The following is a 13,651-nucleotide window of genomic DNA, read 5'->3' as shown; positions in this document are numbered from 1 at the left end:
CACAGTGACACCGGCAGCAGGCCTTGGAGGCAGCTGCAACAGCAGCTTTAGGAGCTCTCAGTTCACGGAGAATAAGGGGGTCAGACAACTGGTCAGAAAAAGATTACAGGGGACATTTTGCTACCCTATCGAAACGGCTTATATGCAGCTCCAAAGAGGAGCAGTAGCACTTGTGGCTACAGGAGAGCAGGGGACCTGGGCACTGTTCCAGGGCCAAGAGGAGCACTAGCGCTTATGGCTTCAGGGGAGCAAGGTCCCTTCCTGGGTAAAGACCAGAGCACAGGCCAAGAGAGCAGGTGGATCATACCACCCTGGAAACAGCAAAAACCTACAGACCCCCAGAACTGGTTCCAAAAACAATTGCCAAAAAAAACCTGAAACTTGCCACAGTGCCCCCAAACCTCAGGAAGCAGAGCCCAACTTCAGCATGAAGTTAAAAGATAAGAAATAGGCTGGAAAAATGAGTAAACAAGAAAAAAAGAACTTGATCCCAAAAAGCTACTATGGTGACAGGAAAGATCAAGACACTAACTCGGAAGAAGAAATCATGTCAAAACAGCTACAAGCAAAGCCTCAAAGGAAAAAAAAGGGAATTGGACACAAGCCTGATAAGAATTACTGGAAGAATTCAAAGAGGATTTTAAAAATCAAATAAGAGAGGTAGAGGAAAAATTGGGAAAAGAAGTGAGAGTGATGCAAGAAAATTATGAAAAGAATGTCAAAAGCTTGGTAAAAGAGGAGCAAAAGAATACTGAAGAAAATAATACTTTTTAAAAAAATTGGCTAGATGATAAAAGAGGCACAAAAATCCACTGAAGAGAGCCCAGGCACCACACTTCCCTCCATCCCTCCTCCTCCCCAATCCCCTTCCCTGGTCCCGAGCCCCATAGTGGCTGCCTGCTGCCTCAGACCCCTGCAGGCCCCTCTCCTACATCAGGTGCCACTCTCACCTTCCCTAACACCCCCTCAACCCCTTTCCTCCTCTCTGCCCTACGGCAAGAAATCACCAAGGCCTAGCTTCCTCCACCTTCCCCATTCCTGCCTCCCCCCCCACCTCATCCCCTGCCCTGGGGTCACTGCTGCCATTTCACACAATGGCTCTAAAGAGAATCCACAAGAAGTTGAATGACCTGGCACATGACAACCCCCCCCACCCCCCCAGCTCAGTGTTCAGCAGGTCCTATTGGAGATGACATGTTCCACTGGCAAGCTACAATAATGGGGCCAAATGATAGTCCTTATCAGGGTGGAGTATTTTTCTTGACAATTCATTTCCCAACAGATTATCCCCTCAAACCACCTAAGCTTGCATTTACAACAAGAATTTACCATCCAAGTATTAACAGTAATGGCAGCATTTGTCTTGATATTCTATGGTCACAGTGGTCACCAGCACTAACTATTTCAAAAGTACTCTTGTCCATCTGGTCTCTGTTGTGTGATCCCAATCCAGAGAATCCTTTAGTGCCTGAGATTGCATGGATCTCCAAAACAGATAGAGAAAAGCACAACAGAGTAGCTCAGGAATGGACTCAGAAGTATGTGGTGTAATTAAAGAAATTATTGGATAACTTCTACAAATAAAGATAGGGGAACTCTGCAAGAGAAAATCCTTTTGATTTCCATTTGACTGCTTTCTATGAGCCCATGCCTCCTCTTCCCCTGATAGAACGGTGCTGTGTGTTATACATAATTGGAACAACAAAATAAAAATATTTTATTTCCCATACCAACACTGACTCCTAGCAAAAAAGTGTGGGTGTGTGAAAAGCCCATTCTTCAGTCATAACCTAGTTGTAAGATTAAAAGCTTTTCTTATTGATTTAATTGGATAAACAATGAAAGGGCACAGTGATGGGTGTTGTATGGTTTGGGGTGGGGGAGGACAGTTATACTGACCTGTGGGAGAATTTTTTAAAAAGTGGAATCCTTTTAAACTCATAACAGTTATTAAAAGCAAGGTGAAGAACATCAAGTTGTTTCTGTACTCATTTTATTCTGAAAGACCTACATCTTAGGTAAATGTTTCAACCAACAAGATTAAAATGTACCTGCATCCTGTATTTTAAGGTCTAAGTTTAACTGGTCAACATTTAAATGGATTGGAGCTATTAGTACATAAAGTGAAGGGTGTTTTTTTTTTTCACCTCTTCTCCATCACTCCCCCCCCCCAATACTTTTTGGTTTGTATGTGGTTTCTCAGTTAATACATAGCTAATAGCTCTTAATTTTTCTTATGTTTTTCTACTGCTTAGGTCTATCTCAATGTAAAGGTAAAAATTCATTTGACAGAAATTCTTATGTATATTTAAAGACCCAATTACTCTTCTAGAGCTTGTACATTCAAAGATTATTAATCTGTGTAATAAACTGATTACTACAGTCATTATATATTAAAACAAAAAATCCACTGAAGAGAATGCCTAAAAAAGCAGAATTGACCAAATAGGGGGAAAAGGCACAAAAATTCACTGGAGAAAAGAACTTAAGAAGCAGAATTGACCAAATGGGGGAAAAAAGATACAAAAGGTCACTGAAGAAAATAATTCCTTAATAGATTTGGGCAAGTGGAAGCTAATGATTCCATGAGATATCAAGAAACAATAAAACAAAGTCAAAAGAATGAAAAAAAAATAGAAGAAAATGTGAAATGTCGCATTGGAAAAACAACTGACCTGGAAAATAGATTGAAGAGAGATACTTTAAGAATTATTGGATTACGTGAATGCCATAATAAAAAAAAAAAAGCCTAAACATCATATTTCAAAAAATTATCAAAGAAAACTGCCCTGATAGCTTAGATGTAGAGGGCAAAATAGAAATTGAAAGAATCCACAAATCACCTCCTGAAAGAGATCCCAAAATTAAAGCTCCCAGGAATATTATAGCCAGAGCTCCCAGGTTAAGGAGAAAATACTGTAAGCAGCCAAAAAAAAAAAAAACAATTCAAACATCAAGGAGCCACAGTCAGGATCACACAAGATTTAGCAACTTCCACCTTAAAGGAGTGGAGGGCTTAAAATATGTTATTCTGGAAGGCAAAGGACAAAGGTTTACAACCAAGAAAAAGGTTTACCTACCCAGAAAAACTAAGTACAATCCTTCAGGGAGAAAAAATATGGAAATTCAATTAAATAGGGAACTTTTAAGCATTTCTGATGAAAAGATCAAAACTAAATAGAAAATTTTTCTTTCATATTCAAGACTCAAGAGAAACATAAAAAAGTAAACATAAAAGAGAAATCATAAGGGACTCCATAAGGTTGAACTGGTTATATTTCTATATAGGAAGATGATATTTGTAACTCCAAAGAACTTTATCACCATTAGGGCAGTTAGAAAGAATCTACCAATAAATAAATAAATAAATAAATAAGAATCTACATAGAGAGGAGGCACAGTTGTGAGCTGACTATGACGGAATGATCTAAAAAAAATTTAAGGGGTGAGAAAGAGGGATGCACTGGGAAAAGAAGGAAGACAGAGGAAGAACAGGGAAAATTGATTCACATAAAAGAAGAACATGATGAAGAGCTTTTACAGAGGAGGAAGAAATGAGGGAGGGGGAATGGAGGACAAAACTTGAACCTTTGACTCTACAAGGGAATAACATACACACTTAGCTGGCTATAGAAATCTATCTTACCCAATAGGGGAGTAGGAGGAGAAGGCGATAACAAAAAGGGGTAGGGGAAGCTGATAGAAAGTGGGGGGGGGAATTGTGGGTGGCAGCAGTGGGTGACAGAAGCAAAATAGACTTTGGAGGAAGGACAGAGTAAAAAGAGACAGAGAAAAGGATAAACAGAGGGGAAATAGGATGGAGGGAAATACACAGTAATCATAACTGTGAATGTGAATGGGCTGAACTCACCCCTTAAATGGAAGTGGATAGCAGAATGGATTAGAAACCAAAATCCAACAATACATTGTTTACAAGAAGTACACTTGAAACAGAGAGACACACGGAGAGTAAAAATAAGGAACTAGAACAAAATCTATTATGCTTTAGCTGAAGTAATAAATAAATAAATAAATAAAAGGTAGGGTGCAACCAGGATCTCAGACAAAGCAAAAGCAAAAATAGACCTAATTGAAAGACACAAGAAAAGGAAACTACATTTTGCTAAAAAGTACCATAGACAATGAAGTAACATCAATACTTAATGTATATGCATCAAATGACATACCATCCAAATTCTTAAAGGAAAAGTAAAATGAAGTTACAGAGGGAAATAGTAAAACTATACTAATGGGGGCCTCAACTTTTCTGTCTCAAAACTAGATAAATCTAACCATTAAATAAATAAGAAAGAAGTTAAGGAAATGAATACAATTTTAGAAAAGTTAGATATAATAGGCTTCTGAAAAAAATTGAATGAAAATAGAAAAGAGTATACCTTTTTCCCAGTTGCACACAGCTTCTTCACAAAAATTGACCATGTATTAGGGCATAAAAATCTCACAAATGCGGAAAAGCAGAAATATTAAATGTATCCTTTTCAGACCGTAATACAATAAAAACTATATTCAAAAAGGGTTATGGAAATATAGATTAAAAATGAATTGAAAACTAAATAATCTAATCCTAAAGAATGAATGGGTCAAAGAACAAATCTTAGAAATAATCAATAATTTCATTAGAAAATTATGAGACAATACACCAAAATTTATGGGATGCAGACAAAGCAGTACTTAGAGGAAAAATTTATATCTCTAAATACTTAACATCAATAAATAGGAAGAGAGCAAATCAATGAATTGGATATGCAAAAAAAAAAAACTAGAAAAAGAACAAATTAAAAATCTTTAAATACCAAGTTGGAAATCCTAAAAATCAAAGAAGAGATTAGTAAAAGTGGAAGTAAGAAAACCATTGATCTAATAAATAAAACTAGGAGCTGGTCTTATAGGGAAAAAACAATAAAATAAATAGATAAGCCATTGTTTAATTTGAAAATTGGGGGGAGTGGAGGAGGAAAAACCCAATTACCAGTACAAAAATAAAAAGGGTAAATGCACCATCAATGAAGACAAAATAAAAGCAATTATTAGGAGCAATTTTGCCCAATTATATGCCAATAAATCTAACAATCTAAGTGAAATGGATGAATATTTACAAAAATATAAATTGCCCAGACTAACAGATGAGGAAATAGAATACTTAAATAACCTTATCTTAGAAAAGGAAATTGAACAAACCATAAATAAGCTCCCTAAGAAAAAATACACAGATCCAGATGGATTCAGAAGTGAATTCTACCAAACATTTAAAGAATAATTAATTCCAATACTATGTAAATGATTTGAGGAAAATAGGGAAAAATGGAGTCCTGCTAAATTCCTGACATGTCACCAACAGGCAGTTATTTGCTAGAGGCATCCTGAATTGGCTGGCAAAAGCAGGTTGTTAAATTTTCAGTGAAAGCATTTATACCTCAGAAATTGGCAAATCAGGATTTGATTTACTGTTTTAGAGATTATTGATTTAAGAAAGTGACGGAGAAAAGGTTAATAACACAAATTAAATCACTTTAAATTTAAATTTAAAAGTGTTTCGTGTGTACTTTTTTTTTTTTTAATGGTGAGGCTGTTTTTAAACATTTGCCAACCGACCCCTGAGTACAGGAAACAACTCGCAGTCCAGTTTGGTTAGAACACAGACTGCTTGAAGGAGAATGGTATGCAACCGATCTGGAAGGATTGGTGGCAGTAAGATTATGAATGACTTTAAAAGTCAAACAGAAAAATTTGTACTTTATCCTAGAGGCAAGAGGGAGCTAATAGAGCTCTTAATGAGTACTTTAAGAAAATCAAATTGGCAGCTCTGTTGGGTAGGGATAGGAGAGAAGAGAGATTAGAGAATGGGAAATCAAGGTAGAGAGGGTATTGCAGATAGGTGGAGTAGGAGATAGATAGAACATTGTGACCTCAGACACTTTCTAGATATGTGACGGTGGGCAAATCACTGAACCTCAGTTTCTTCATCTGTAAAATGAAGATAATAGCAACCAACCCACAGAATTGTGAAGATTGCTTAGCACAGTGCCTTGGACATAGTAGCGGCTTGATAAATACTCATTCTCCTTTCTACCTATGAATGTTATTGTTGTTGTTGTTGTTGTTGTTTGTCCTTTGTGACGTCATGACTTGAAAGTGAATTAGATTTAAATGAGGCCGGGCTGTGCAAAGTCACCAGCCTCACTCTCTCCTCCAGAGCCAGCTGAGTCCAGTGGCAAGATATAGATCAGGACTACTGGAAATGGCCCTGGATGCAGTGGGAGAAGAAAAGTAAAATAGATATATTGTAAATATAAGATGAGCACTTTCTCTTTGGTTGTTAACAATCACACTGTTAACATATATTGAGGCTGTAAATTAAGAAGGCAGCATAGAACCATGGAAAGAGGAATGAATTTTGAGGCCTAGGACCTGAGTCTGCAATGTTGGCTCTGCCACTTTGATAACTGTATGACCACCTCTCTAGGCCTCCATTTTTAAAAACAAAGTGATTGAAATATCAGGGGTTCTCCACCTTTTTTGTGTCATCCACCCTTCTGGCAGTCTAGTGAAGCCAATGGGCCAGAATCATGGCTTTTAAACACAAAAAATAGATTTTATGTAAATACATTTACATAACACATTCAAATACACGGATACTTAGGATTAAAAGGGACACCAATCATATTGAAATAGTTATCAAAAAAAATTTAATGCAAGTTCAAGGACTCCAGGTTGAGTCCCTGAACTAGAGGAACTCTAAGATCTCTTTTAAAACTAAGATCTGATGAAATCTTCAGTTCTTTTTTTCTATGTAGGTCATGTTTTTTGAGGGCTATAGCTTTGAATGATAATTTGTGACACTATAATTCTAAAGCGTGATAGTAAAATAAGTGTGTATGATGCCCAAACGAGATCTTCTACCAGATCCTGTGAGTAAAGTGATTCAAACATTGCGAAGTTAAGGCCTTATTAACTCTTGACCTGTTGCCTGATTTTCTTTCCTTAAGAGCAAAACTCATTTCTCTTCTGAGTATAGATCTGCAGGTCTTCTGCTGCTGCTTCCTGTCTTGATTACATTTCATAGAAAAACCTTGAAAGACTGAAGTATCACCTCTGGAACTGTGAAAATCAAAGGATGATGGGATGAGTCTACCTTCATTATAGGAATTCACCATGGAAACAGCATAAAATAAGAAAAGAAAAATAGAAGAGAAAAGCAAATCTAAACCACTAGGAGACTCCCACCCAGGTGATCGAAACCATAGCCTGGGGTCTCATACCTGCAGGCACCCTATACATAAGAATTTTAGGGATCTCACATTCTGGCTCTGAGTCTACGTGGGCATCAAATGATTCATGTAACACAGCTACCCCATTAATTGCCACCATATTAATGATGACTGTTTATCCGCCTGAATCAGCTGCAGAGCTGATGTGGTTAATCTCATTTGTGGAGGTAGACAAATAGAATTTTTAAATGTATTACTGATGTCTTTTGTTTTTATGTCAGTCCTTTCTGAAAATACTCCCCCTCCCCCATCTCCATTTTCAACTGTCTTGTAACACAGAGAAATGATTAAACAAAAACATCCTATTCAGACATAGTCTTTGACAATATCTATAACCTTCTACCCCAATAGGCCCTTACCTTTGTGCTGAGGGGAGGGAAGTATGTTTCCTTGTCTGTTTTCCAGGGCCATTATTGGTTTTTCAATCAAATAGAACATTACAGACCTAATCATTTGTTTTAGGCTTTGTAAGCCTCCAAACTACATAAATGTAAGTTAATTTTTTAAAATGTGTAATTAATTTTTATTAATTTGATTTTTAATTTTGTGGAATAGTTTTTAAAAATCATTTTAAAGTATGATTCCTAGAAATTGAAAAAAAATTTTGAGCACTATGTGCTATACATACTGTAGGGGATGCAACAATCCACTGTATCTTGTATGCCATTCTAAGGTGTTTGGCATGTGTTTCTTAGGCTTCCACCAGGAAGCTATTATGTATGTCTGAGCAGGGGAGGAATATCATTCAGATTGTGCTATTGAAGATTATTCTGTCAAGAGGACTAAAGATGGAAAAGAGGGACCAATAGAGAAGTTCTTCTAGTCATCTAGATGAGAGGTAATAAGGAGCAGACCTAGGGCCATGGCAGTGGGATTTGAAAGAAATTATGTTAATTAATATTGTGTGGGGGATAAGAGAGAGGAAGCAGTCCAGTGACTGAGGTTTTCAGTTCGGCTGGCTAAGAAAACAGCAGTAACACGGGAGGATCTCACGGATCTGTTCTTGTCTGTTTTAAATGAATCTGGTTACTCCCTCTGCCTATCAATCAACAAGCATTTATTAAACCCCTCCCATGCAATTGGCATTGTGTTAAGCACCAAAGATACAAAGACAAGAATAAAAGATAATCCACCTTCACAGAGTTTACATTTATAACCTGCCAACTAGATCTCACCTTCTCAGAAGATAGCCTTTAAAAGTTGTTATGGATGAAAAATTAATTATCCTAGGTCAGTCTGGTAACAAGGCCTTTGAATCCGGTTAGGTTTATCCTCAGCTGATAGACATCGGAGGCCCATACTTTCCAGTCTGGTGGGTCCTGCCAGAGCTGACATATGAGGAAGCTAGGTAGTACAGGCGGCAGAGTGCTGAGCTTGGAATCAGGAATCGCTGAGTTCAAATCCTGCAGAAGGTACTATTAATAGCACTAACCTCAGGGTTTACTGTGAGGGCCAAATGAGATAACATACATAAGATGCTTTGCAAAACTTAAAGTACAGTACATAAATGCTTATTATTGTTATTATGTATAATTGACATGATTTTCTGGAGCCTAGGGTCACCTCCACAGCACAATGAGGCATCAGAGGGAAATTCTAGCAGAGGATAGCAATAACAACAGCATTAATAACTCATATTTATCAAATGCATTACAATTTAGAAAATTTTAGGCCTCATTTAAAAGAAATACATTCACATTACTAGCCTTTCTCAAGATCTCCAAGGATTTTCTTTCCCTCAAGGGCCTTTCTCCAACCTTGGGCATTATTTGGGGTGGGGGGGAGTGGAGGGGATTCAATCTGATCACTGAGAAGTAAAATGGGTACTTGCATGTGCCTTACTTTCATTAAATAACTCTAATTGTAGTGGGTAAAGCTATTTCTCCCCAGGAAGAGATAATCGACCCTAGCATATGAGACATTGCTCATAATTATATCGTAAGAGATTGAAAAATAATGAAGAGTATTCAGCAACTACTTCCTCCACATTCAGCAGGATTAAGATCATTAGCAGTGGTGTGTGGGAAGAGAAGGGCATTATGTGTTTTCTTTCCCCGAGTGGTGCCCTGGGACTTCTGCGACTTTCGGCGCCTGCTTCACTGTGAGTGTTGCCATGCAGATTCCCAGCTGAGAAGGTCTCCCACTCTGAACATTTGAGTACAGATATATTTTTGCAGCCCTTGGTATCCACAAACTATATGCTCTGGAAGTTGGCTTCAGTTATGAGGTCCAAAAGACTGTTCAAATTCTCCTCTGGTTCCTATGACTTGGTGAATCCAATACTATTTGAAATGAGTAGAGCAAGTCTGTGGCCTGAAAGAGATTTGTTACAGAGAAGTTTTGGCAGTGATGTTTGTTGTAATGCGGTTCATTCTAAAGGAGCAGGTCCTTTTCTTTCTCTCTTTTAAAATTATGCACAGTATCTAAGGAATATCATTATTATATTTACATATGTGTTATTTACCTGTAATTTCCCACTGTGGTGAGTGTTGGAAATCTGTTTATCATTTTGTCTGTTTTGAATTATTTAATCTCCATATTTAAATCACAGTTAATTAAAATCAATTCATTCAAAAATATCATGGATTCAGAGCCAGAAGGGACCTAAAAGGTTACCTAATATGATCTCTTCCCTTTATAGATGAAAAAAAAACTGAGGTACAGAAAGGTTAAATAACTGTCTACAGTCCTAATGAAAGTAAATAAAGCGGGGATTTCAACTCAGGCTCTCTGACTCCAGAGCCCATGCTTTTTCCATTCCACCACTATATAAATGCTTCAAGTTGCTGGAAGATAATAGCAAGGGAAATTGGCTTTTATTAAAGTACAGGTTAAATAATTGTTAACACACAGTCATAGAATGTCCCTCATTGTGAATCTCCATAGCCTACCTAGTAACTCTATAACTGGCAGGGATATAAGGTAATAAGGTAATGTATCATGCATATATAAAGCACCTACTATGTGCCAGACACTGTAGTAGGCACTTTCGCAAATGTTCTCTTATTTGATCCTCACAAGAATAGGTGCTGTTATTATCCCCATTTTACAGATGAGAAAACTGAAGCAGACAGAGGTCAAGTACTTGCCTAGTGTCTGAGGTCAGATTTGAACTTCGGTCTTCATGATTCCAGGTTCAGCATTCTGTTCTCTGCGCTACCTAGCTGCTTCTAAAGACATTGACCCTCCCCCATTAGAGGGTCATTTTAACAAGTTGCAAAAGATTGGAATGAAGGAAGCTTTCCACTGCATCTGAGTTGACTTCCCCCCTCCCCCCCACCCCCCAATACACATGTAGGCTTAGACCAGACAAAGTGAATGTATCCTATATTTCTACTGTGGTCATTGTCTATTATCTTTAGACAGATTACATACTTTGTGGATTTTCTACTGAGCACTTTTTATCCTGACCAGCTCTCTCTGGCCACTAAGCATGTTTCTGCTATGCCTCCCCACATCACCCAGATGTTGTGTCCCCAAGGTATGTCAACTAGTTTAATATTATCTTAAACAAACGAGTTAGGAAGGCAAATCTCCTGTGAGGGAGATTAGATACAGCATTTAAACTTAAATAACTTATAGACTATCTACTCTTTGGGGTTGCAAGAGAAAATGCAAAGAGCAGCAGGCAAATGAGGTATCAGGAAATCTGTCTGGGTTCTAGTTCAGGTCTTAAATTAACTCAAAGCATTTTCAAGAGAGCTTGGGATGGACAGCCAACTTCATTAGGAAGCTTGATGGGAAAGAGACATGATACCATTAGGACAGTCGGGGAATCCCCTTTATACATGTTTTGCATATGAGAAACCCCAGAGCCAGAGGATGGGGCTCTAATGTAATGCAAATCACGGGAAGAAGTCTTATTGAAGACACCATTGTTAACAGGGATTTTTACCAGAAAACTATTGGTTTGTAGTTTCCAATTTTTTAAATATCTGGGACTCTCATTCATCTTACCAAAATCCTAACTCTTAGAGATATATTAGTGTTGAACTAATGCTTTTCTCATGTCTCAATTCTTTATATATGCATTCTTTTCAGATGTGTTAAACAAACAACAACAACAACAAAATACCTTCACAAAAACAAACAAACGAACTCGCAAACTAACTCTAGGAAGTCTCTTTTACTTTTCTATGTCATCATTTCTCCAACTGCAAAAAAAAGAGTGGGACTAACTCAGCAGTACTCTTCCAATATAAGGTCCTCTTTTTAACATAAAAATAATCACAGTCACACACATATAAACACAGGATAGTAATTATCCCTCAATAAGTCACTGATTGAGGAAATGCATGACAGGCTATGAAACCCTTGCAATAACTCGTTGGGCCTTCAGGCATCCACAGCTCTTAACACAGGAAGCAATGGACTCAGTGATCCATAAGTGCCTTCTTGCTCTAGCATGCTGTAATTGTATGGACCATATATACTTCTGTCTTTTTTTTTTTCCTGTTTGTGTGAAAAGTAAGGGAAGAAAAGATAGTCTGTGCACATGGCAAGAGAGAGGGATGACAGGTGGACAGCCAGAGTGCTCCACAGCTCCCCTTACAATATCAGGAGAAAACAAGAAAGGCCTCCAGTGCATTGGGTAGACCTCTGGGGTGAACATCTGGGAGGAATAAGAGCCACACAGATTGGCCTGGCATGGATGGTTTGCTATCTGTGTCATTGGAGGGAATTCCTAAATAAACAGGACCACAGAACATAGGAGCAATATCACACACAATACGCTCTTCTTTCACAGCGTGCTCATATACATGTGTGCACGTACATACATATTTCTCTCTTGACATCAATCTATTATCTATCTCTTTTGGACTGGACCTGTGATGTCCATTGATACAAGACCCTTCCGATAAGGAAAGGCCTATACTATGCATGTACATGTATTTGTGTGTGTGTGTGTGTGTGTGTGTGTGTGTGTGTGTGTGAAGGGAGGAAGGAGGTTAATGGAGAGAACACTGTGTTCAAGTCTTTCCTCTGCTACTTATTAGTTATGTGATCTTGGGCAAGTAGTCTCAGTTTCCTCATGTGTAAAATAGAGATAACAATACTTGTACAACCAAACTCCCAGAGTCCAATATGGCAATAGTTGCGATATCAATTGTAAAACTTAAAGTCCTACACCAACGAAAGTTATTATTATTATTCAGTTTCTCCAAACTATTTAGTGTTACTGTTTTTACTTGTATCTGACTCTTCATGACCCTGCTTGGGGTTGTCTTGGCAAAGATACTGGAGTAGTTTGCCTTTTCCTTCTTCATCTCATTTTACAGAGGAGGAAACTGAGGCAAACAGGGCTAAGTGACTTGCCCAGGGTCACACAGCTAGTAAGTGTCTAAGACTGGATTTGAACTCAGGTCTTCGTGACTCTAGGCCCAATACTCTTATCTACTGTGCCACCTAGCTGCCCGACTTAGTATTTAGACATTTTATTTTTTCATTTAAATTTATTATAAATTTAATAAGCAAAAGTTTTCTGATTGTGTTCATCTCAGAATGCAGATGAAAATGCTTTCTTTAACATTTGAATTATACTTTGCTTGGATCCTGAATATTTTAATGAAATGGAAAAAATTAATTTTCTCAGCACTTTGGGAAAATTAAAATGCTACACAAGTGATTTTTTTTTTGTAGATACATGTGTGAATGGAATTCTTATTTATGTCTGCCACAGACATTCTACCTGTAAATAAGAAAGGATCGAGTACTCTTTTATAACCATCATAGAGCATTTGTAACTCTTTAATGGTTTCTTTAAGAGATAGGTATTGTTTAGCATGTCTGTCTATCAGCAAATAGTTCCCTAGGGTACCAAGCTTCTTTGTCTGCTATGTGTTGATCATATATTTCCTAGGCCCTCCTAGAATGAAAGAAGAAAAATACATCCTTAAAACAATGACCCCTCTGCATCCATGCTCTACATTCCCCTCCCCACCCCACCCCCAACCTTTCTCTGCTTTGAATCCATTGCTGACATGTACTGCTGGTGACCTCCGTAGCTGTCAGAGAGATGGCAGCTGCAGAGAAGCCAACCTAGTGTCAAGAAAGACCCCAGTGGCAATCCTAGGTCCCCAGGGGTCATACTGTACATGCAAAATCTTCTCTTTTTGTAGTTCAAAGAAAACTGATCCTATATACAACTGTCAAAACATCTCATTTGGAAACTATCTGATAAAGTATAAAATGATGTTATTTTTCTCTGTACAGAAATCTTTCAAGAGCATGAATAGCTTTTACAGCTAGAAGCAGAAAGTTCTAGATAATAATACCTGACTAGAAGAAAAGAGAAAATCATATTGAAAGGATCATAAGCACTGGTCCTGGAGTCAAGAGGACCCAAGTTCAAATCTGACCTC

The 13,651-nt window shown here is 37.8% G+C and overlaps 1 pseudogene; it reads left to right on the top strand.

The window, feature by feature from the left end:
• The first annotated feature begins 1,094 nt into the window (after positions 1 to 1,094).
• LOC114054188 lies at positions 1,095 to 1,551 on the top strand (annotated as a pseudogene).
• The last annotated feature ends 12,100 nt before the right edge of the window (positions 1,552 to 13,651 follow it).

This window comes from Vombatus ursinus, unplaced genomic scaffold, assembly GCF_900497805.2.
Source record: "Vombatus ursinus unplaced genomic scaffold, bare-nosed wombat genome assembly UNPS02014812.1, whole genome shotgun sequence".
Classification (NCBI taxonomy): domain Eukaryota; kingdom Metazoa; phylum Chordata; class Mammalia; order Diprotodontia; family Vombatidae; genus Vombatus; species Vombatus ursinus.
The sequence above is the reverse complement of the archived record's forward strand: the minus strand, read 5'-3'. Positions and strand labels throughout refer to the sequence as shown.